Source organism: Equus caballus, chromosome 4, assembly GCF_041296265.1.
Source record: "Equus caballus isolate H_3958 breed thoroughbred chromosome 4, TB-T2T, whole genome shotgun sequence".
NCBI classification, from domain to species: domain Eukaryota; kingdom Metazoa; phylum Chordata; class Mammalia; order Perissodactyla; family Equidae; genus Equus; species Equus caballus.
Window position 1 is genome coordinate 44571130 of NC_091687.1, and position 26546 is coordinate 44597675.

The window sequence follows — 26546 nt, forward strand, 5'->3', positions numbered from 1 at the left end:
GAAATATTGATGAGACAGGGGATCTCAGGGTAGAACAGCTAGAGGAGGAGACGATTACAGCCGATCTTCCTTGGTTTAAAAAAATCAGCATATGCAGGAGTCACTGAGGATAAAATGGCTTCATAAAATTTCCGTGACAATATCCAAAGGCTAAAGTCCAGTGATATAATTAATTAAGAGTATGTTACACTTACATTGTCAGTTACAATCACATCAAATTCATCATTTCTGGGTTTTGTACTGACTAGAGTGCCTGCCAGTCAATGATAATATCCCTCAGTTCAGTAACTGTGGAATGGTGCCTTGCAAATTAGAGATAATCAGCAATATTTCATTTAAGTTTCATATCTTCAGTTTACCAGAGCACTCATTTTTAGTCATTGTCTTCACACAGTTCCTGTCATAATCAAGTCATAGGATCTTTGTCTTTTTTTTGTCACACATCTGCATTTATTGTGAGCAGCAGGTGGGATACTTCCAGCAATAATAAAAAATTAATTTACAAAAGCAGGGACTCAGTGAAGTCACCTGATTGGAACCCTTGGGAGCTCGTACCTAGATGCCAACCCAGAGCAGCAAGAAGAGGGCTCCAAAGTCCATGCACAGTGGGAGCTCTTTGTAGGTAGCCCGAGTGTCTTTGGTGGAGGTGACCTCCTAAACGAAGAACCAGGCAGTGAAGAACATGCCAATGGCCAAGCACACCACAGTCAGATGGGGGAAAACAGCCAGTTTCGCTGTGCTGGAATACCCGCTCATGGCCTTGAGCTCCATTTTGCTGGGCTCAGGGTAATCTACCACTCTTTAAAATTTTTTATATTTGGTTTATAATTATCATGAATTTTTTGTTACTCTTTTCTGGGTTTGGTTTTTAGCAATGATATAATTATCTTGATTCTTTTCTAACTTCTATATTATATCATAATGACACGGAAAGATAATATCTAAAGAAAATTTTCAAAGCAAAAGGTCTTTTACTCATTACTAAATCTTACGTGTATTGATACTTGCCCAATTGTCACATGTTGGCCAATTCTGGAAGGGTTAAGGAAATAGCCGCAAACTCAGTGTATGGCATTGCTGATGGGCTTCTCATGTCACCCGAACCTAGTTCTGGGATTGCCTTCAATACAATGCCAAGAGGTGGCATGACATGTGTCAGATCCTCCTCTGGAGTCAATGGACAGGCATGTATTAACTGTGAAGAGTTAGAGGCACAGTGCTTCGTATTTCCTGTCCTGGCTTTAGGCATGGATTGATTTGTTCATTCATTCATTCATTCATTTATCCATTCAAAGAATGTATATTGAGCACCTACTAGCTTCTAGGCACTCTGCTACCTGCTGGGGATACAGGGATGAGTAAGAGATACATGGTTCATGCCCTTTTGGAGTTTATGTCCCACTGGGGATCAGACATCAAAGAACTGTCACATGAGATGAGTGTTGCCAAGACATTGGGGGAGGGGGTGAGATTCTGTAATGGAGGGACTTGGCCAAGGTCATCTTTGAGATACAATTAGAAGGCTCACATCATGACACCGTCTTGTTGTGGTGTCACATTTCCAGAAATATCACTCTGGCTTCCAAAAATCATTGAAAATTAAAATTTTAGTGCAGTTTCTTGACAAAATGCCAAAGAAGGATTTCCTACAGAACATGGTATGAGTACCAAGGCAGGTACGATGTGTGAGGCATAGCATTCTTATGGGGTAGAAACTATGAATGCCCCTGTTTTATGAATAAGGACGCTGAACCACAGGGAGATTAAGTAACTGCCTAAGGTCACACAGCTAGTAAGTAACAGAAATTGGACTTAAATCCAAATATTCTGATTCTTAACCACTTCTTTGCATAACCACAGCTCTCCAGGACCAGTTCAACTGACCCTATTTCTTATCATCAGAGTGATTAAGAATTGCCTTTCAGAAAATTAGCGAAGACACACAGCAGAGCATGTGCAGAAGAAATCTTGACCTGAAACAACCACAGAACCAAAGATTCTCCTCCCAAGGACTGGGACATGACTGGAACTTAAAAGTTGGACTTTAATCTGAAGTGAGGGGTCCCTTATTCAGGAAGATCTGGTCTTAAAATTCTTTCTCTACCTCATCATAAACATTTAGAACCTTATCACGAAAGTTTAGAACCTCATCATAAATGTTCAGAACATTGTCATATATGTTTAAAACTTTACCATAAATGCTTGAAACCCACCAATCAAAACCTGTCCCACCAGCCTTTCTGTGCACCAGCCTGTTCTCCCTAACCTCTTAAATTTCACCCTAAATCCTGAATCTGGGAGACAGATCTGAGGACACATGCTCCGTCTCCCTGCAGATTGATCTCACAGAATAAAGCGATTTCTCCCCAAAAGTGATGCCATAATCAAGTGGCTGTTTATGTGCATCAGGCAAGAGAATCCCAATTTTGTGTGGTAACAGTTGTAATGTCACTTAGAAAGCAACATTTCTTAAAAGCCTCTTTTTTGTTCTTTTCTTTTCTCCCTTTACACTCTACATGTAAAGGACCCAAAAAATTATTCCCCAAACTTAGCTCCCTTATTTTCCTGACTCTTCCTCTCTATCTTCTCCAGTTTAGGCTTTTTAAGGTAGAGTAATTTATTGTCTTTGGCCTTTTTTCTCCCATTGTCAGCTGACTCATTACCCCAGCTGCCACAAGAAAGGCAGGGCCCAAGATTGATCCAGTAAGAGACAGTCCCCCACTTAGAAGATACGCATGTGAATTGTATGTTGACAAGTGTTTTCTCCCTTGAACAAGAAGAAGGGAAGCTTTTGGTCTTTTCACTGGCAAATGCTTCATAATTTCATCTCTTTTATCACTGTCAGAGAGGAGTTGGAGCTTTTAGCTAGGCCAGGAGTGAGGAGAAGAATGATCCATTAGAGGGCAAAGCAGGTGCCAAGGCCCTGAGGGCAGAGAGATCATGGAACATGTGAGGAATTGAAATCTGCCCAGTGTGGCCAGGTGTAGGAGAGGCAGTAAGGTAAGCAACAGGCAGATTGTGAAGAGCCTTACACACTTTGGAAATGATTTTAGACTATATTTTTGCCTTTGGTATTGTGGGGGATCAGAATTTGCCACCCCAAAATGTGTCTCTCTGGCTTGATTATTTTTAAGAACAAAAGACTCAGAAACAAACTTTGACCTTCCCCCTAACTGCCTAAAAGAGTTTAGGATGAAAGGCCTGTCCCAGAGAGGAGCTGTTGCCATAAATAACTCTAGGTGTGGTAGACAGGAAGGCACCTAGCAAAGCCCATTTTATCAGTTCCCTCTCATTGATTATAGATGGCCCAGCAAACATTAGTTTACCAAACATTTGCTTTTACATCTCCATGTGAATTGCTTTCCTCCCCATGGAAGTCCCAAACCATTATCCCCAATATTCTCCTTTGTCTTTAACTAAATACGGTATTTAAGGTGGTGGCTTCAGCCATTTTGGTAAGTTACTCAGTTTTCCTGGGTTTCTCCCATATATACATGCTATTAAATTTGTTTGACTTTCTCCCGTTATTCTGTCTCATGTCAATATAATTCTTAGACCAGCCAGAAGAACCTAGAGGAGTATTTCTCCTCCCCTACAGTGTGGAGAATCCAGCCAAGGGGTTATTGAGGAAATTAAACCCTGATAGTGGCTTCAACTTGATAGGAGTAGTGGGAAGCAAGGGAGTCAAAAATTAGGAGGTATAATTGAAAAGACTATGTGGGAGAAGGAGGAGCTGAGGATGTCTCCTCAATATTTATGACTTAAAGGTCTGGGTAGAGGAGGGGTCCATTCAGTGAGATATGGGAGAATGTTAGGAGGAATAATTTTTCTTGGGTTTGTGCACTGTTGATTGGTATTATATCAATTTAGCTAAGTTGGAACTACATTTCTCAGACTCCCCTTCCCTGAATAATTCCAAATTAGCAGAGGCAACAACAGCTGTTTTGCATAAGACTTGGAAAGCACAAGTGAAACAGCAGCCATATTTGTACGCCAGAAGATTGGTGTGGGAACATCAGAGGTCATTTCAGCTCATCAGTGTTGTCATTTATCTACAGGTGCACCTTGTTAGTGTGGGGGCAGCAGCCAGGCTTGCAGCTTTTCTAGCTCCTGCTGAATCTTCCTTTAGCTTCTCTGACTCCTGGATGAGATGCATGTATAGCTCCATAATGAAGGGCGCCACCTTCTGTTGAAGGACGCATCATGCAAGTTGGAGTCTTGGAAGCAGTGAGAGACCAATGTGACTTCCAGCTCATCTTCACGTGTTTCAGTTTTCCTGGCTCTACCCTCCTTCACATCCATCTTTCCTTCCCTGCTAACTTAAGGCTCCAGCACCAAGTGCAAAGACCACAGCCTCACGTAGATGGTTTAACCAGTTCCCATACCTGCATCAATTGCAGTCACTATGGTAAATATCTTATTACCTGTTGCATCTAGTGGTTCTGTTTCTCTGGTTGAACCCTGATGGATACATTGTGTTAGAGGAAAATCCATTTAATTTGATCTGTACTGAATTTGAAGGGCCTGTGAGACAGCCAAATGGAGATGTCAAATAGGAAGCTGGATATTCAAGTCTAGGGATCAAAGATGATATAAATTCAAGGAGTATTATCATATATGTGATAATGGGGGCCGTGGTAAAATAAATAATATATCTGCTCTTTGTCTTTAGTTCTTGGCGAAGAGCTTCAAAACCCCTTGGGATTTTCTAAGTGATAGGAATGCCTTTGTTATGCTAATCAAGTGACTCATGTTGGACCTCCAGATAGCTTCAGGATGGAGGCTGATCACCAGAAAGACCAAACATGTGATTAGAGAGTTTGAATTTTGGGCCAGCCCAGAGAGGGGAGTAGGGCTAGAGATTGAGTTTCAATCCCATGGCCAATGATTTAATCAATCATGCCTACATAATGAAAACTAATGAAAGCCCCAATAAAAACTGGACACCGAGGCTTGGTGGAGTTTCCTGGTTGGGGAACACATGGATGTGCCAGGAGGGTGACACATCCTGACTGCATGGGGAGAGGGCATGGAAATTCTGCATCCAGGACTCTTCTAGAATTTGCCCTATGTGGATCCTTTGTAATAAAACTATAATTGTAAATATAAATTCTGAGAGTTGTTCTTGGAAATTGTCAAAACTGAGGGGAAACATGGGAACCCTCAAATGGGTAGTCAAGTCAGAAGTGTGAGTGGCCTGGAGACATGTAGAACTTGCAGTTGGCCTCTGAGGTGAGAGGGGGCTTATGGAGAACCTTGCCCCTAAACCTCTGGTTTTTAGTTCTGGGTAGTTATTGTCAGAACTGACTTGTAGTAAACCCAGTAGGAGTGGAAATGGAACAGAGGCTACGGAAATGGCTGTTGTCGTGAGAAAATATTCAGGAAGACTGTTTAAACCCAAAGGACTTGACAACCTTCTTTACGAAAATCCATGGTCCTCTTTTGCTAACTGTGATGCTAGCCAGGAAGGGGCTGGGGTGGGAGGAGAAGGTACTATAGGGAGAGGGGTGGTCCTCTGCTCTGATGGACTGTCCCCAGGCTGTGGGCCTTCTGTGCTGTAACACCAACACTGGGCTCCTTTCCGTCCCGGCACCTCAGGTGCTTTGTTTCTATTTGTGAAGATGCACAAGCTGCAGGTTATTTACTTTTCGTTTTGTTCTTCCCGCATCCAGTCTGCTGCTGACATAAACACCTGCCCTGTGCTTTGAGGGGGCAGTGGTGGTTGTGGCAGGGTGGCAGATGACAAAACAGTTACTGGGGGCCATGAATTATATTACTTACTGAGGTTCTGCCTCACAAAACAGTTTTACTGTCGAATGCATTTTCTCAGACGGTTAATTCAGTCAAGTGCATGGTGAACAACTTGCGGGCTTTCCTGAAGTCATCTGGGGCTTGCACTCAGCCTTTGAATCTGGGGAAGCTATCCATGAATAATTGACTATCTTGAAATGTTACCTGAGAACTAAGACTCTGGGCTACTAATTAGCCACCCCGAGCCAAGAAGCTTTTTATGTCATTCTTGCTATTTTCATAAAAGCTTAATCATGTAAGACAATTTCCCTGAGGAATAAACACATACCCTTAGTCATATTTTATGATATTCCACATGGGCTTTTGTGTGTAAGTGGCTGAGAGGCAAGAGGTATTTAGATGTGGAATTGACTACAAAATGGAAAGTTTAGAGAGGGAATGTCTGTATGAGGGCTGTTATGCATTTTGAAAGAGTTTGCAGTCAGAAGAGAAACTAATCCCTGAGGTTAAAGGACAGGCACATGGGTAGGTCTTTTCTCTTGTTTGTCCACATAAACCACTGAGCAATCTGAACAGTATGACTGAGTCCTCCTGGCCCTAACCAGGTTAGTGCCCTTTGACCCTAAACTTCCTGCTTTCTCTGCCTGGTCATCATGAGGCATTCGGGCATCTTGAGACTAAATATCGGCTGGCAGCAGGCATTCATGGTGTTCCAGCTCCTCACTAGCTCTGTACCCACAGAAAGTCACCACTCCCAACAACCCTGCCCCTGCCCACCCACACCACCAGCATCAGAGTTCCTCTTGGTTTTTGATGTGGGTGGGGAATAGGGAAGGGGCCGACAGACATACCTGGATTCAAATCCTGGCTCTTACTCACTAGCTGTGTGACTCTAGCAGCTCATGCAACTTCTCTAAGCTATAGGTCTCTCCTCCTTTAAAGTGGATAAAAATGGCCTCTTAGGTTTGTTGTGAGGATTAATTACAATAACGTACATAAAGCTCCTAGCACAGGGCCTGACACCTACAAAGTACTGGTAAATAGTAGTTAATAACCTTACTATGTATATCACGTTTACGAATGGACCATCAGTAAATAGTTTTACTCACAAGGCCATGTGCTTCCTGAAAAAGGTAAATTATAGAGTGGAATTAAATTGATTACAGAGCTTATGAGGACAAGAAAGATTGAGTTGCCTTTTTTTCTGTTCCATAGTGGCCATAGACTTGATATGAATTAATGTCTGAAAGCAAGCCCATACCTCTTCCAGAAAAATCATTCCTAATATACAGTTCATGGGCTAGTGAGGTAAGTCTTAAAGATAAACCGTTCTTTCTTTTTCTTAAAGTATCTTACTGTCATAAGTTAGAAATAAGTCTTAGTCTCTTTTTCTCAGTCTCTGTGGAGGCACTTCTAGGTGCAAGAAGCCAGCTCACTCATGGTACCTCAAGCAAGGATTCCTAAGGTGATGGAAGGGAGAGGAATCTGAAAACAGGACTGAGATGTGGCAGCCTCATGGAGACCGGCCCTGGGGCGGGTCAGGATCCACAGCGGTTGTAGGCACTTCTGCCCCGTCCTGTGAGTGTAGCTCTGCTGCTCTTTCTTTCCCTCCATTTCTGCAGTTGCCAGTTGTTCGAATCTTTCAGATTTTCCATAATTTGAATTCCCAAAGGGGAAGTCCAGTTGGCCTACCAATCATCATCCCTGTTTGGGGAGAGCTTCTTATGGCTGGACACAGCATAGGCAGAGCACTGAGAAATGCGAGGCCTGGATTCTTTGATTCAGCCTTGGAGAGTGTTAGCGTTGGTTTGTGATATAGGCCACAAAGTTCAATCAGCATTTGAATGAAGAATCTTGAAAGCGTAGAGACAGTCTAGGCCCCAGGGGTCTGAATTCCCAAAGAGCCTCCTGTCCCACCTCCTTTCAATGAGGGAAGAAGTCTGGGGTCTGTTTATAAATCGGCTATCTTAAAGATCCCCAGACTATAAACACTGGCCAGTTTGGAATGAAGATGCTTTCTTGTCAGATTTATATCTTTTTTCTATCTTGTCATCATAAAATGAGTGCTGGCTAGTTTATTTGCAAGAAATTTCCTGAGAGCGTCTACTTTAACTGCAATGGTTTATTGTTAGACAGCTATTAACCTTGAATCTACAATGCTTGTTTACTTACTGGATGTGGGAAACTATAGTCACTCCTTGTGTGTTTGTTATGGGAAATTATATTTAAATTTGCTCACCCACCGTATAGTAGTTAACACTTTGACTGTTGTTTTACCAATTGTGTTATAATTAATTCAATCAGTATAAAAGCCTGTTCAAATTCTCCTGGAGTTGGATATTCCAGCAGGGAACAAACACTCATTTTCTTTTCTGTGTAGATATGGTATCATTAAGAATAAATGGCGTGTTTAGTTGAGTAGTTTTAAAACTTACTGCTTCCACTTGCTACCTGGCTGGCCCAATTCACCATCGTATTTGGTCTGGATTTTTGCAGAAATCTTCCATCTGGACTCTGTGCTCCTGCCCTTACCTTGCTGCAACTTATGCTCAACACAACAACTAGAGTGATGTGTTAAAATAAGTTTGCTCTGACTCCTTCTCATGTCTCTCAGAGCAAAACTTAAATCCCTACGTGGTCAGCGTGGCCCTGCCCCTCGACCTCTCTGACCTCCTCTTCCACTTCCTCCCCTTGCTCACTCCCTTCTAGCCACCCTGGCCTCTTTGTCGCTCTTCAGACACAGGAGGAATGCCCATGCCTATGGGCTCTTGCACTTCAGTTCTTGCTTCTTGTAATGCTTCCTGCCCAGCTATCTACATTGCTCCCCTCCTCCCAGCTCCAGGCCTTTACTCAAAGGACACCTTCCCTAGTCATTGTATTTAAAATGTAATACCCTCCCTCCCCCTCCAAGACATGAATCTTTTTATTCCCCATCCTTGCTTTATTTTTCCTTGTAGCAATTATTAGCAACTAATGTATACGTATTGTGCTGGTTTATTTTGCTATCATCAGTTTCCCCTTTTTAGACAGAGATTCTATTAGAGCAGGGAGATTTTTCTCACTAACCTCTACCACATACTGCTGAATTCCTAGCACCTAGGAATTCAATTCCTGACACATAGTAGGTTCTCAATAAATATTTGTTTAATGGATAGGTAAATAAATGGAAAACTACAAACCTGAACTTTTTCTGTAATAGAGGTTCGTAGGCTTCCTACGTTTGGTTGATCTTATGCTGGGTACCCTGCACCGTCTGTGATAGGACATTTATCTAACAAAGAATGTGGTGATACCAGAGTTGATGTAAGTGGCCCAACTCCTTTGGCCAAAGATACAGTCTTCATTGTGATTAAGTCAAAGTTATGGGTAAACTGTGTTTCTCAGAGAGACAGATAATGTTGAAGTTTCCTTAGAAAGTGTGAGAGCATCTAGGGTTCCTCAAGGAGATGGAATTAAGTGCACACTTTTGGTCTTACAGATCACTATGACTGATCACATGCTGGACCGCCAACATAGGAGCTGGGTCAACCCAAACTCATTCCCACCTCTGGAAAAACAGCTCAAGGCACTTCTGATTCCAAGTCTGAGGTAGAGCCCTGGCTTGCTGGCAGATCTGGAAGTTTCCAGAGATGAATGCTTTGAGGGTGTACAAGAGGACCTCTTGCTCAAAGTATTCTTTGCATCTCAGCTTTCGTAGGATCTAGAATTCCACCATTAGGAATCTATCCCTATTAGAACTGGAGATTTTTTTGTTGTTCTAAAGAGTATGTTCTTGGGCCCAGCCCTGTGGCGCAGCGGTTAAATGTGCATGTTCTCCTTCAGCGACCCAGGGTTCGCCGGTTCGGATCCCGGGTGTGGACATGGCAGTGCTTGGCAAGCCATGCTGTGGTAGGTGTCCCACATATAAAGTAGAGGGGATGGGCACGGATGTTAGCATAGGGCCAGGCTTCCTCAGCAAAAAGAGGAGGATTGGCAGCAGATGTTAGCTCAGGGCTAACCTTCCTCAAAAAAAAAAAAAACAAAAAAAAGAGTATCTTCTTAAGATGCTCTTGTGCTCAGAGCAAATAATATAGAAGCTAACACTTTATGGCAAATGTCCATCATTAACAGCTAGCTTTTAATAAGGTTGCAGAAATTGATCATTGGCTAAGTGCCTAGAAGGAGGAAAGGAAGAGTAGGAGGTAGCTGAAGAAAATCAGGAAGAAAATCATCCTGAAATAATATGGTAAAACTAACTCCTGAAGAAGAATTTCTGTACCAGATGTTAGGTCACAGGCGTACGTGGAATCCAAGATGCCCTACTAGGAAGGCAGGCCCTTTCTGCTAGAATTATTTTTTGATAAACAAATGACATTGGAGCCTTTTCTCACATTTTCCTTTGGGATGTGTCTTTAAACCTTGATCCCTAGATTAGGACCAGTGGAAAACAAAGGGCACATGCATATTCTGTCATCCATGAGTTAGGTCTTTAGGCAGATGTTTCAGTTTACAGAAAAGGCATTGAAAATTGAGAGGACAAGGTAGCTATCAGTATAGTAGGAAGGTGGAATTGAAGCAGTTCATGGTATACGGGAGGTTTTCGCCTTGCATAACAACTGTTTACTTGTAAGAGGCACATGTAACCCCCTAGAGGCTTCTGTAGTTTTCTTTTTTCTTTAATTTTTTTCCCCTGAAGATACATGTCTTTATCTCTGAACTAAAAGAGGCTGTTCCCTGTGGGGTCTGAGACGTTGGACACTGGACCTCTGGGGGATAGATGGGCCAACGATGTTAATAAGTTCTTGGGAAGGTAGATTGCTCTGCCTCTCCAAACTGCAGCTAGGGAAGGACAAGGAAAGGGGACATACTGATGGGGGTAGGTGGAGAATTCTCTGCAGGGTGCTGTGTTCTGCCTAAAGAAAGAGGGAAAGTTATTCTATAATTCAATTCCCTTTACTTCAATCAACAGCCATTCCATTTTTTCCCTGAGTCAAATGTGAAATTCAAAAGCAATAGCTTTTTGAGATTCTTGGTATTTGAGCAAGCTATAGAAAAACTTTTTCCCCTCTTTTTAAAATAATTTTGACCTTTATAATTACTTTAAAGCAACACATATTTGTGCTTAAAAATTTGGAAAATACAGAAAAGTATAAAGGAAATAAAAATCACTCACAATCCCATCACATAATATTTTGAAGTTTATACTTCAATGTTTTTCTATTCATTTACATACTTTATAAATGCAGTAAAATATCCTGTTTTCTGCTTTGCTTCTTTCATATCCTGTTTTGTGGTTTGCTTCCTTCACTTAATTTATCATGCAGTACTGTGCATTTTTCCACATCATTAAATGATTTTCCTAAACAATTTTAAACAGCTACATGGTATTTTAATATATATAGGTATTAATATTTAACTATTCCTCTACTGTTGGACATTTAGATTTCTTTTTATTACAATGTGAACATCTGCTTTAATTTTAAATAGGAATAAAAAAACTGCATATGCATTTTTAAACAAAGTTTTAATTTCTTCTTCCTAAAACCTTAACCTATTAAACATTCAAAATGTCTCTTGGCTGTTGCCTGAAAGTGGAAAACTTTCTTGGCTGTCTTGTAAGTTGAGGATTGCTTTCTAGACAGTTTTCAGGAGGGAGATGGTGGGAGTGGGGTGATTGGGTGGGTGGAGAGAGAAGGTGGTTCTCATTAGCAGTTGGTCATGGAATTAACTATTTATGCTTGAAATATTTAGAAAACAGTTATGAGTATGTGGATTCCAAGGTGTGTGTATGTCTGGCAAGTGGGACGGGGCTAGTTGGTGGTAAATATGATGAGTTATTCAGAACAAAATAATGTGTTGAGGTTGAAGGTGAGTTGGATAAATCCTATTCTCATTTTTTCCAGCTTTATTGAGATATAATTGACATATAACATATGTAAGTTTAAAGTGTACAATGTGATGATTTGATATGCATATATATTGTGAAATGTTTACGACAATAAGGTTAGCTAACACAGCCATCACCTCACATAATTACCATTTTGTTGTTGTTACAGTGAGAACATTACAGTTCTACTTTCACAGCAACTTTCTATTATATAATACAGTATTGTTAATTATAGTCACCAGGCTATACCTTAGATCCCCAGAACTTATTCATCTTACACCCTTTAACCAACATCTCCTCATTTTCCCCCAACCCCAGCCCCTGGCAACCACCATCCTACTCTCTGTGTCTGTGATTCTGAAGTTTTTAGTTATTTATGTCCCCCAATGATTGAGGGCATCATCTTTGTCTTATTCTTCATTGTACTTCTCATGCCTGGCACAGAGCCTGCCGTAGGTGCTCAACAAATACTTGTGGTCATATCAAACAGAACAAATAAAAGCCCAAGAGATAAGATAAAGCTCTTGGACTACATACATTTCCTTCCTTTTTAATTTCCTTCTATTTGTTGTTTCTGTTCTCCTTATCAATTACTCTGGATTAGGATATTTAATTCATAGTTTGTTTATTCGAAGTCTTTTGTACTCTAAGGAGAAAAAAACTACAAGAACAAAAACCAATTAAATACATAACATTAAGTGGATGTATCTAGTTAAACATCAACTACAACCAATAATAAAATGATATAAATATACCTTGGTTTAAATCTCAGCAGAGCAAAGGCTGGGCATTTTCTATGGGTCATTCTTTTTTTCTGGACATGTCCACATGTCTAAGTTTATAGACGAACTGAAGGAGGGAGATCCAGCATGTATAGGGCTAATTCCTGTGTTAAGTGAAAGGAATTCTCCAGTAGGTACGAATGTGATTTTTGTCTATGGGGAATTTTGCTGCTAGATGCAATTGAATTTGTTACTTTGCACAGTACTTGAAGCCCAAGGGAAATTTTGCTTGTTTAATAAATCAGAGGAACAGGATTTTTTATAAATCCCAAGTGACCTGATAAACACACAGTATGAAACATATCTAATTCTTATGCTTAATTCAATTCAGTAAGCCTTTGTGGAACACTTACTATACCTGAGGCATATTGCAAGAAGGCTAAGAGTTTAGTCTACTCCTACCTGGGAATTGCTGTCTAAAATACACGTCTTGAGGAAACAAGGGCTAGGCAGTGTTTTCCTGCCTAAAACATACACTTTACAAATGGAGAACCTGAAGCACTGAGTGGAGAAATGTCATGGAGGAGCCCAGGCTGGATCAGAATGGCAGACGCCCGAGAGGTGGGATGGCTCTTCCTGCTTTGACCACTACATCTCTTTTTATTCACAGCCAACCTTCTTATCCTGGCCTTTCTCTCAGCCTCCACCATACCTCCCCCAGGTGGAGAAAGGAGATGTGGAACATGGGCACTTCCTTAGAGGTAAGTGATGTCCTCTAGAATTAAGAGAAGGAATAAAGAACACAATTTTAAACCTACCTTCGGTGACAGGTACCTTTGAGAATCTAATGAAAACTTTTGGAGGCTCTCCTCAGAAAACTGAAATATGTTCTTACAGACAACGCCATGAGCAGTTTCCAGACCCCCTGACACCCGCCCAGGGTAAAAGCTGAGTCCACCTCTTTCCTAGCACAGGCTAGCTCTCCTCCCTCTGTGCTAACTGCACGAGTGGAAGGGAGAACGCCTGAAAGCAAGTAAGCAGGCTCAGGAAACATACATCTGAAGGCTCGTGCTCAACCAAGTGGAAAGGAAACAAAATAAGATGTAAAAAGTAATGGTTCTCTCTCTCTAGCTTGATGTAGAAATAGTAGCAAAACCTCTGAGAATAATCTAATATAAATTACCTATTCCTATATTGATGGGAGGCTTTTGTTTGAAATACAATAACTTTTCACCTGGTAGATAGATTCAGGAATTTGTAGCAATAATGGAAAGCAGTGTGAAATGATTTATGTTTTGAAAATAAAGCCTTATTTGTGTTAAAGGAGAAGAAACTTGGTTGTTCCGTTATCCTTTATCCTCACGTAGCTCCTTCTTGTCTTTCTCAATCAGCCTTGTTTTTCTGTCCTACGTTTGAGCTCAGGTTATTGATACAGGAAAGACTAGAGATTTATTAAGCTATCAAAAAGAAATAACTTTTTCAAATGCCAAGCAAAGTCTATGGGAAAAAAAAAATCCCTCCAGCTAAATAGTAGTTTGGAAATGTGATCTTTTAGAAAATATCAAAGACCTTTAAGAAAATAAGTTGACTGTTTGGGTTCAGATCTGATTTGTTGTTAAACGTATATAGCTACTAACCTCTATGTAAACTTTCCTTCCACAGCCTGAGTCAATTAGGCAGAAATAGCCTTCATCAAAAAGGCTTTAATACCCAGTTTTGTTTTATTTTTTAAGTGAAGATTTTTGACCTCACATTCATTTTCTAATTTGCCTCTTCTTAGCTCCCCCAAACCAAGGTTCTGAATATAGAGGATCACAGAGGGACAAGTTTGAAAATCCTCGATATTCAAGACCCTATATGGAGATACTTCTGAAGAACATCGCTATGAACATAGTTGATTATGCAGAGTTGACATACCTGGCGGAATTGTATCCCTTAGCCGTACTTTCATATAGCTCCAGTCTCTACATAACAATTCCACCAGAAAGATGCCATGACCTAGGAGACCTGTACCAATGCCAGGGCCGTATCCTGAGTGTATATGTGCTTGAGGCTCCCGTAGTAATTACAGAGAGGTGCTGGACCCCAAGAGGCTGCTGGGAAAAAAATAAGGTTGGGAGGATCAGCTACTGGTCTAACTTATCAGAGGCAACACGGATGTGGCAGAGACTGCTAATGTCCCCTTAGCGCCCAGTCTTCTTTTTCCTTTTAAAAATAGAATCTATTCGTGCTTTAGTTGGAGACATAGTCACCTATGTCGAGACTGCATTTCCCAGGTTTCCTTGCTTTGAGCATGGCCTGTAGGATATGAATGGAAGTAGTGCATGTAAAGTAATCAAAAATGTTAAATTTATAAATGAGGGTTAAAATATCTAAGGGATCTAGTTAAATTAGTTTGAAATTCGGACCAATCATTAATCAAAAACCTCTTAAAATTATTTTTAAACTTTGCCAGATTTGTAACATAATAAAGTTTATAAAGAACTTAAAATCTTAAGAAACAACTAGGTTTTGAATATATTTATTTCATTATTGAATAAATTTAGTATTAAAATACTGATTAAAAACATAATTTGTCTGAAGGGCTGCAAGGCAGTTTTGGGTATCCTACACTGTTAGCACTTCAGATTTTCAACTAGGCATGAAAAATGAGATGTGACCTTCCAATAGGTCTGAATCACTGGCTAATTCACTGAGGCCCACACGTCTACACACTCTATTCATCAAATCCCCAGGCAGATGACAGCTACCCAAGACAAGAGATAATAATAAATTGTTCTCCACAAAAACAATTGAAGCTGTGTACAGTGTCATTTGACTCATCTTACCTTTGTTTCTGGAGAACAAGTGGGGGCTTTTCAGTTCAGAGATTGCAGCAGCATATCGCAGGTCTTCAATAATTTCAGACTGATCATGGATGCCACCTTCTTTGTTAACTCTGACCTTTAGCAGAGAAAGAGAACACATGAATAAAGATGAATATAGTTTACAGTTTGAAAGAATTGCCTTAGACATTGCTTTTCTCATATGCATGAGGCAAAATATCAATCAAAATGCACAAATTAAATCATGAAGGAATGCGAGAATTTCTTAGTGCCATGCTAGTAGCTTAGTCCACTCTAATACTGAACATTCAACTAAATTCTTGGGAGTTTCCATTTTCCCTAACACCCCCTCAGAATATTGAGGCAACAGAGTCCACAAAGTTTGATTCTGGGAGCCTGATGTGCCGGGAAAAGTTGGGATGTATTGCAGCCCAGTTTCCACTCAGTGCTGGCTTAGGAGTCAAAAGAAGGGAACGTGAGGACCAGCTCTTCCGCTTACTACCTGTGTCAGTTTGGTCAAGTCATCTCAGCAATTTAAGTCTGAGTTTCCTCATTTGGAAGAGATTTTGTAAGAATCAGGTGACTTGATGAATGGGCAAGGGTTTTGCAAATTGAAAAGTGCCATTTAAATATAAGGGATTCTACAGGTTGTGGTTTGTTGAAAAAAGTCCAGAAACTCATGATCCATTAGTGGAAATCCATTGATGGATCCATTGACGGATCACAGTATATATATTTAGATGTGCCCTTTACAGTTCTAAAGGGGACTTGCAATAGGACAAAAACAACTGAGGTTGAATTAAAAAGAAATTTTTTAACAAGTCCAGACGGAAACCTGCTTGATCTTGTTGCCAGGATAGGAAAAGTCGCGATGAGTGCCTACTTGCTAATGACTGTTTTCAGTGACATTTTTAACTTAAGCTCAGATTGTTTTTTCAACTATTCATCAGGCATCTCTGGAGGCTGCACAGGCACCAAAGTCTCCATCTTCTCTCATGTGTCTCTCTGATCTTCCTCCTGACCAATGTGTCCCTGGCCCCAAACAAAACAACCAAAGCTATTCCTCTAGTCTGTATATATGTTGCCTGTTGGGGACTCCATTAGCACTAAGAAAACTTAGAGTAAATTCATGGACAATGTGCAAGGATGAGAAACCTGGGAACCATCCTGTACTTCTTACTTCCTATCACCTCATACACATCCCATCCTTTACCAAATCCTGTTGACCTTCCCTTCCAATAATTACCTGCTGTTTGTTTTCATTGTGATCTTCACCCAAACCCTTAGCATCTTTTGGTAGAACTTTTGCAAGTGCCCTCTCATAGGTCTTCCTACCTTTTGTAAATGCCCCCTCAAATTCATTTTCCTTATTCCATCCAGAACTAGGGTTCACTCTTTCTAAAGCACAAATATGGTAACTTCTCTTCCCTGCATAAAACCCCTTGACTCTGGTCTCTGACTGGCCTTGGAGAAGGGCAGTGGTTCTCAAAGCTGGCTGCCATTTGAATCAACTAGGAAGCTTTGAAAAAATCCTGATGCCTGGGACCCAATCCCAAGGCTGATTTAATTGGTCTAGGGTACAAATAGGCATTAGTAATATTGTTTACTCTGTACATCCTGGATCGAGACTCTACAGAATGCCATAGAGCTCAAGAGAGTAAGTTCTGGAATCAGACTGAATTGGGCCCTACTCTTCACTTCGTCACTTACTAGCTTTGTGATTTGGGGCAAGTTGTTTGATCTCTAGGTTTCATCATCTCTGAGATGAGAATAAGAATAGTATGTATTTCATCAAGGTTTTTGTTTTTTTTTTAAAGATTTTATTTTTCCTTTTTCTCCCCAAAGCCCCCCAGTACATAGTTGTATATATATTTTAGTTATGGGTCCTTCTAGTTGTGGTATGTGGGACGCCTCCTCAGCTTGGCCCGATGAGCCATGCCATGTCCACACCCAGGATTCCAATGGGCAAAACCCTGGGTGGCTGAAGCGGAGTGTGAGAACCCAACCACTGGGCCACGGGGCCGGCCCCTCATCAAGGTTTTTTAAAGATTAAAGGTGACACTGTATTTCTAGTGCTTTGCAGAGTGTCTGGCATGCAGTAAGGGCTATTAAGCTGTGGTTGCTATTATCATCATTATAGTAATTATCATCATCATTATCAAAATTATTACACCACTCCTCATACTCTCATCCAGCTTCTCAACAGGAGTATCACTGACATTTTGGGTGGGATGCTTATTCACTGTATGTCACTTTGCCCTGCACAGCTGGATGTTTAGCATCCCTTGTCCCTACTGTCATCTGCCAGCAACAATCACCTTCCAAAATGTCCATTCCCTGTGGGGTGGGGAAGGACCACCCCTGGTTCCACTGGGGCCTGGCTGCCTCTCTGGCTTTATCTCCCCAGCTCTCTCCATTCCCTCTCACTTCTTCTGAGTGAAACTGAACTAGATACGGTTTTGCTCATATGACCCATGCTGTTGATCCTGTTTGAAACACCCAACCGCACCTCTCTGTCTGGCCACTTAGTATTCACTCCTCTTTGGAACTTTTCCTAATATCCTCTCTTTCCAGTAAGTATTTATTAGTCACTCATTCTACTTTGTCACTTGTGAACTTTGCACTTTCCTTTACTAAGAGGTGCTGTCTGAGTTGTATTTATGTTTATTTTCTGTGAAAGATTCTCTACATAACATTTTTGCCTACTACTCATAAAAAACTGCAAATTATGTATTAACATCTCCATTTTGTAAGGGATGATGCAGACTCACAGATATTATGTAACTTGTCCAAGTTCATACACCTTGTAAGTGTCAGAGCTGAGATTTTCCTGACTTCAAATTGTATGCTTTTCCCAGTGCACCATCATGTTCTCATGTTGTGGATATTTCTTACATGTCTCTCTTTCTTCCACTGACAATAAGCTTCTCAGGGCAGGGCCTAAATATGACTCATCTTTGCATTCCCAGATATAATGTTTGGTACACAGTTGGTGCTCAATAAATGCTTGTTGAATTTAGGAAACCACCATTTTATTATTAAATGCCATTTGGGTGAGTTTCCATGCTGTTCTGGCACAATCTTCTTGGCTTAATTTTGAGCTCCTTGAGAGCAGGGACCTGGTCTTACTCATCTTTGTTTCCCCTGGGTCTAGAAATTGGTTAACTCATAGTAGGCACCCAACATTTGCAAGATTTACTTAAAACAATAGCACATTACCTTCATAGTTTGTGGCTTTAAAACACAGGCTATTGGCTTCTGGCTTTTCTAAGACCCTAGACCAGAATGGAACTGCTTTAGAGCTTTCTTTTTTTTTTTCTTAAATATTGGCACCTGAGCTAACATCTGTTGCCAATCTTATATATTTTTCTTCTTCTCCCCAAAGCCCCCCAGTACATAGTTGTTTATTCTAGTTGTAGGTCCTTTGGTTGTGCTATGTGGGACGCCACCTCAGCATGGCTTGATGAGCGGTGCCATGTCCTTACCCAAGATCCGAACCTGCAAGACCCTGGGCTACAGAAGCAGAGTTTGCGAACTGATCTACTTGGGATCCGAACCAGTGGACCCCGGGCTGCCGAAGGGGAACATGTGAACTTAACTACTGCGCCACCAGGCAGGCACCCCTAGAGCTTTCTTAATAGACTTTGGCCTCAGAGAGCCTCTGAGAAGGATAGAACAATATTGACAAATAAGCTGTTGAGAAGATGTGATGACTGACACCTGCAAAATTCTTTTTTAATAAAATACTCTTACAACATAGGAGAAAACATTCAGGATCTCAGGCTAAGCAAAACATTCTTAGACTTGACATTCAACACAAAATCCATAAAAGGAAAATTGATAAATTGGACCTCATCAAAGTTAAAAACTTTTTCTCTGCAAAAGACCCTGTGAAGATGATGAAAAGACAAGCTACAGAGTGGGTAAAAATATTTTCAAATCACATATTTAACAAAGGACAAATATATAGAACATACAAAGAACTCTCAAAATTCAACAGTAGAAAACTCAAACAATTCAATTAGAAAATGGGCAAAAGACATGAAGAGACATTTAACTGAAGTGGATATACAGGTGGCAAAGAAGCACATGGTAAGTTGTTCAACACCATTAACCATTAGGAAAATGCAAGTTAAAACTACAATGAACTATTACACACTTATCAGAATGGCTAAAATGAAAAAGTTGTAACACCAAATGCTGGTGAAGACACAGAGAAACTGGAGTGGTCATACAGTGCTGGTGGGAATGTAGAATGGAACAGTCACTTTGGGGAAGAGTATGGTGGTTTCTTCCAAAACTAAATGTGTGCTTAACATATGACCCAGCAACTACATTTTTGGGCGTTTATCCCAGGGAAATGAAAACTAGAGTTCACACAAAAACCTGTACACGAATGTTTAGAGCAGCTTTATTCATAATGGCCAAACACTGGAAACAACTCCAGAAGTCCTTCAACAAGTGAATGGTTAAACAAACTCTAGTATACCAGCACCATGGAATACTGCTCACCCAATAAAAAGGAGCTATTAATACCTGCAACAAATTGGACAGATCTCAAATGAATTATGCTGAGTGGAAAAAGTCAATCTCAAAAAGTGATATACTGTAAGATTTCTTTAAATATCATTCTTGCCATAGGAAACTTATAGAGATGGAGGACAGATAGTGGTTGCCAGAGAGAGGAGGTAGGTAGCTGTGGCTATAACAGGGTAGCAAGAAGGATCCTTATAATGAAATTGTTCTGTATCGTGACTATGGTAGTAGTCACACAAATCTGCACACAGGATAAAATTAATAGAATTAAATACACATGTACAGAAATGTATTAAAAAATTCGTGAAATCTAAATAAAGTTGGTGGATTGTATAAATGTCAGTTTCCTGGTTGTGATATTGTTCTATGGTTATTCAAGATATTATCATTGGGGGAAATCAGAGTGAAGGGTACATGGATTCCCTCTGTAATATATCTTACATCTGTATGTAAATCTACAATTATCTTAAAAGGTTAAAAAAACACTACTGCATAAATTGTCTTAAATGAGATAGATTAATATTATCACTACCCATTTTATAGAAAATAACAAAGGACTCAGACAATTTAGGTATCTTGCCTAAGATCACTCATATACAAAGTGCAGGAATTGAATCTGAACCCAGGTTTCCCTGACTCCAAATGTGTGTTCTCTTTTTCATTATTTTATACTTCCAGAAATGATACTGGAAATCCCACCAAACCTTTCTGTGGAGGATCACAATTAAAATGGACATACTAGCACGGATCAGTAGTTCTTCATGGAGTGATTTAGTTAGTCTTCTGAGGAGAGGAGTGGAATGCAAAGTAGGGAGACGCAGAAGGCCTGGAGGGATGCTGGTGAATGGAAGAGGGTACGACATCAAAGTCCATCTTTGTTTACTTCACTGTTGTGCCCATGACTGGCTCTGTTGCATGCCGATTCTGCCACCCAGAACCTTCAGAAGGGTTGAAGATGATGTACCACGTGGCCCCTGGCCTTTCAGACTTGAGTTAGAACTGAGAAGTTTAGAGGAAGCCTCTTCTGCAATCGTTAGGCACATTGGAGCATGTAATTGCCGGGGAATTCTGGGGTTCCTTAGGGTAAAATCCCAGGGCCATTTTTGTGTCTCCTGGAGACGGACATACTTTCGTGGGTGCTATGGCAATGTATGTACTGTTTTTATGAGTTGATTGTCCATCTCATGAAAGTTATGATAACCAAGAAGCATCTTCTGTGTTGTGTGTCAGATTTCCAGTTGACAGTGTCATCTGCAATCTTCTTTCCTGTAAATGCGTAATACATATTTGTTGACTGATTTACAAGGTCATTTTAATCTGACCTGAATACTAAGTAGAAGTCAGGCTAGAATCATTATTTATTACAGAAATATTTCTACAGGATTCCTCTCAAGGTCTAGGGGTGGCTTTCCTCCTGGAGCCAGGGTGTGTAATATGGAAGGCTGGTTTTCTTTGTTTTTGTTTTTTTTTTACATCAGAATACATCTTATCTCTGCAACTCGCATAGTGTAATCAATTTTCAATCTTGTAATTCTTTCTTTGACAATTGATGTAAATTGTGAGTAGTGAGGAAGATGGAAGAAAGTGTTCTTGTGATTTGATTTTCTTTGAGCATGAAACAGTGGCTAATGTCCAACGTATGTAAAAATCTAAGAAGACCTCCCGCCCTCCTACCCCCGACCATTCACACACACACTCTACCTAGACTACGAATGACTTAGGTGGAACACACTTGCTCTTGGGGAGGACTATTATAAAAATTCTGTTGTATCACAAAAAGAAGAATTTACTTTAGTTGGTCAACAAGAAACACTCGCTAAGCAATGTTAGTGTTAGTGACTTAACAGTTATATGAGATTGAATATATTGAGAGCTATAGTTCGCTTTTTAAACAACGGTGACTCGTATCCTCCTATTGCTACTCACCCTGGACTTGTGGGTTAAAAGGATGTTAAAAGGATGTTCTGACTTACTGTATGTGCAACAGAGGATTTTGAAAATTCCAGGAAAAAGCCCTAGTCTTTCCTTGTACTTTCATGAGATTTAGAGTTAACAGTTCCATTTGTTTGGGAGAAAAGTTTGTAAGTGCTTGCAGAATGACACTGAACCATAGCAGATGAGATAGAAGTGATTTTTTTTCTTTCTCAAATGCTAAGAAATCTTTCCAATTTGAAAGTAATGGGAAAAAACCACCCACGCTTAAGGGAAAAGAGCTGAACCTTAGTACAGGTGCAAGCAGCACGGGCTTGTACCAAGCACGGAAGAGCTGCGGCCCCTCGCCTTCCGAGGGGAATGCTGAGTGCAACTTTATTAAGGTTACTTAGCAGGAACTTGGATGAGAGGAGAACAGAGGCTTTGCGGAGTCCCAGGGCAGGATCTCTCCAAACACTGTTTCACAAGGTCTACAGCACAGCAAAGCCTTTCATCTGAGCCAGGCAGGGCCTGAGGGCCTGTGAGCAAAATGCCAGCACAGATAACAGCAGGGATTTGGCAGCCTGACAAATTTGCGAGCCTGCCATAAAGGCTTTCTCTCATTGAAGAAAACTTCATTATTTTGGCTCATCTTAACTTTCAAAAAATGTGTGTTCTTTCTTTGCAGAAAAACAGCCGACATTTTTACCTTTTAGATTTTGTTTTCTTCATTGCAATGTACTACTTATCTCCTTTGGATTAACGTGATAGCGTGTGTCAAAGTCTGTTCCAGATGGAAGCTACTTTCCTTTTAATTGTATTATTCCTAATGTCAGTGTTTAAGACAAATATCCATCTCCTTTGGACAAATAATTCAATTATTTTTGCTCCGAATAAATTACGAAGTTTTAGTTTCTGGTGCTTTCTGTCTCCAAAAGGCTGCAATCCATCAATTTTCATATATTTAAAGATGAAGCAGCTTACATGCCAACATGCTAGAGAGTGAAGAGAGGTCATCCTAAGATTTAAAATTTCATGCAAATAAGTCTCATAGGATCCCACCGTCTTCAAATCAAATTCTGACATGATAGGAGTACTTGATAAGTAGTGTACCATTCCCATGTGGATATTTCATAGGCCTATAAAGATCTACAAAATATGTCAAATCTCTTTTAGTTGCAAGGGTCAGAAAACCAACTTGAACTTGTTTAGGCATCATTCCATTGGACTTCAGTTACAAATTCAGAGATAAAAATATTAAGAATTTCAGGATGGTGACTGTAGAACATTAAACCCTAAGTACAGGGCCCTTCCGAGCTGAGGAGTGACAGGTGGCAGTGTGCGTGAAGGGAAAGGGCCTTGGTCTGAGAAGTAGAAACAGGGTCCTGCTTCAGTGCTGATACTAATGACCAGGGTGACCTTGGGGAAGCCTCTTCAATTGCTTTCTTACTGACAAACCAAGCATTTTGGACCAGACCAACTTTTCCCATTATCCAACATGAGGCTTTTTCAGGAATAATTTAAGCTTTTGTTCTTAACAAGGCAGAAGACTTGGTACGATTTTAAAATGACAGTTTTCCATCTCTGCATCAAATGGCATACTTCAAAAAAAGTTCTCAGTGTTTGGTCTCACCCGCCGTGTTAAACACACACACACACACACACACACACACAACTGTAATGTTTTAAATTCCAAAGAAATCCTAAATTAAACACGTTCAGATGATTCATCGTTGACTTTGAAGCTCACTCAGATATATCCAAATTCAATACTTAACCCCCCCATTTATCAGACTGGAGACCAGAAGCTTTGATGAATCACCTGCAAAGTTTAACCTTCCCTCTCAGAAACTTAAACACATCTGAAGAGTGAGCAACAAATGCAAACAAAAACTTAAAAAAAACTACAGCTTTAAGCAAATTTTGTGCTTATGAAATCCTGTCTTGCAGTCTGGTGCTAGGTATTAATAGCCTGTAGCAAGGCTCAGACAACAAAATGTCATACATAATGAAATTTACACTTCCTCATTAGGCGTTTCCCGGAGTAGGGCCTTCGGACCTCCACAACTCCATCTTGTGCAGGGGCCTAGAAGGAGCTTCTGGCAGAAGGACGTCAAATTAAGTCACTGGCAGTATCCCCTACTGAGACTCCGGGTTTTGGCAGATGGAATATGTTGTGAAAGAATGTGCTTTGTTGTGACACTTAAGCGGTAAGTCAACTCATAATATGGATCTGATGATAAAAGGGGAGGGCGTAGGGGAATAATAATTAAAATATAGAGATTGCTATTTCCAGCTTTTTTCATTGGATGTATGAGAAGTGAGGAAAATGAGAATGGAATGAAGAAACTGTAGAGGAAATAGAACTGGGGGCTTGGTCCTTCATGAAAACCCCAGATATCCAGGTTTGTACTTTAGGTATGGTTTGCAATAGAGAATAGCTTGCAACTTCTCCAGACTTTATCACAATAAATTCAAAAGAGCAAGCATTCTTAAAGCAAGTATACAAATAAGAAAAAAGTACATGAGAGACCATCTTAGAACACATGAAGGAGTATACAATGTGAAGTCGTTAAGAACACAGATTCTGCCCATTTCTACTTCCTATCTTTTGGGACATGTTATTTACAGTCTTTAAGCTTATTTCCTAATCTACAAATTGGAGCTGATATTAGCACCTGTCTCATAAATTTAAGATATTTCATAGAAAGTGTTTAGGCAGCTCTGTGCCAAGCTCGTAGTGCATATTTAGCAAACATTATTATTATTGTTATTATTTCCATACAATCAACCATTGTAGCAGAAAATTATGTTTGCCTCTCTAATATCCATATCTTCTTCTTTTTAAATGAGCCCAGTTTTGTATAGGTGTTCATTTCTCAGGGAGGGTGACCCTCTCCCAGCTCAGGCTAACTCCCGACAAATCTAAGACAATTCTAGTAATCTCACTCCCCTGGCAGTGACTGTGTTAGACAAAGGCAAGGAGACATGATCTGACCAATAAGTGTGCTAAGGGAGTGTCTGGGAAAGATTTCATTGTTTTTTTTTTTTTTTAAAAGATTGGCACCTGAGCTAATAACTGTTACCAGTCTCCTTTTTTTTCTTTCTTTTTCTTCTCCCCAAAGCCCCCCAGTGCACAGTTGTATATTCTAGTTGTAGGTCCCTCAGGTTGTACTATGTGGGACACTGCCTCAACATGGCCTGATGATCGGTGCCATGTCCATGCCCAGGACCCAAACCGGTGAAACCCCGAGCCACGGAAGTGTAGCACATGAACTTAACCACTCGGCCACTGGGCTGGCCCCATTTCATTGACCCAGCTCAAGACAACAGACCTGCGACCCTGTGGTGTCCACCGAGACAACAGACCTACTACCTGCTGTGTCCATCCATCACTGTGCTGACAGAGCAGTCTCGTGACTATTGTAAAAGGGACATTTCAATCATATGGGAATCATCCTCTTTGAGGGTATATAACCACTCTGTACACCCCACATCTTTGGTGCCCTTCCTTCTTTGGGGAAGGAAGGCCCTGGGTTATATGGTCCTCACATTTTGGCTCAGAATAAACTCACCCCAATATTCATTTATAGACTGGTTATGGATTATTTGCATTAACATAGGAACCAAAATTGGGGATAAAGCAGTTGTTCATTCTCCCAGTGGCCCAGGTAATTGTTCAGACCACTCTAGGGGTGTGTGTGTGTGTGTGAGTGTGTGACTCCCCCCTTTATCTCCGTCCCTTGTTTCCCTTGGGAAAATTGCTTATAGGAAGTCTGACTGACTGAAAAGTATACTCCTTTTCATTGTTTTATGTTTTCTTCTTGATTTGGTGTGCAACACAGATATCACGCTTGAGCTCCAGAAGCCTTCTTACATCATGAAGCGGCCTTACAGAAACAAGTCACACGTTTGGAGTATTCTGAGAAATAGAGAAGGAGCCTGTGTTCCTGAGAGTTTGGAGCACCCTTACCTGTTTTGGATTGCCTAGCTCTGCTGTTGTTCTGTTGTTCTTGAATGCATTTCTTAAATGCTTGACTCACTGGTATTTCGGGTATTCTGTCATATGAAGCCAAACTTAATCTTCATACACCTTGCTGTCTTCTTTTTGTTTCTTTTCCTTGTGTTTTGTTGGATTAAGGTTTGTTATTTTAATTGTGAAGTATTCTATTTTCTTTCTTTCTAGTCATTTTGAAGTTATGCACCCTATATCTATCTTTAAGTGTTTACAATAACATTTTGAAGTGCATGTTGAAGCTATGTTTTTATCTTCTTGTTTAGAATCAATTCTTGCCTTTCCCCTTCCACTGAACACGTTAACAACCTCATCATTTATTGACTCCACTCCTCATCCAGTTCCACGTGTTCACATTCTTTACCATTTTAAATTCTTTTTGTTTTAAACTACTTTATTGAGGTATGATTGGCATATAAAGAGCTGAACATATTTAATATATACAACTCTGAGTTTGGGGATAAGTATATACTCATATCATTTTAAATTTTTACATATTAAGACTTCCCTTGTATTATTTTGAAGTTTTATCTTCAAATATATATTTTACAATATTTTAAGGATATCTAATGGGAAGATTGTTACACACATATGCCCACAGTCTACCCTCTTGATCTAATCTATGCATAACCACATAATAAAACATTTGTTAAAAATGCATTGAGGAAGCATAAACATAGCCCAGTGTAAATACCCAAGAAAACAAGGGGACAAATCAATTAAACATAATTACAAATATAGATACAAAGGTCATCTCAAAAAAAATGTTGGTAGTGTGGGGACCTGGAAATGGCCACCCCAAGATATGTCTCTTTGGCATGATGATTATTTGAGGCTAGTTACTTTGCAGACAGGAAAGAAACTAACTGAAAAGTAGAATTTACTTACCCTTATAAGAGACATTTACATTGTAGAGGAAC

General features: G+C 40.3%; 1 long non-coding RNA gene and 1 pseudogene across 1 annotated transcript; one reads left to right on the top strand and one right to left on the bottom strand.

The window, feature by feature from the left end:
- Positions 1–555: 555 nt before the first annotated feature.
- On the bottom strand, positions 556–771 carry LOC100630764 (transmembrane protein 258 pseudogene; annotated as a pseudogene).
- Positions 772–13009: 12238 nt separating this feature from the next.
- LOC138923736 (uncharacterized) lies at positions 13010–25865 on the top strand. The gene is made up of 3 exons (XR_011437805.1): positions 13010–13100; positions 23644–23821; positions 25457–25865. It is a non-coding gene; the product is annotated as an uncharacterized lncRNA (long non-coding RNA).
- Positions 25866–26546: the final 681 nt, after the last annotated feature.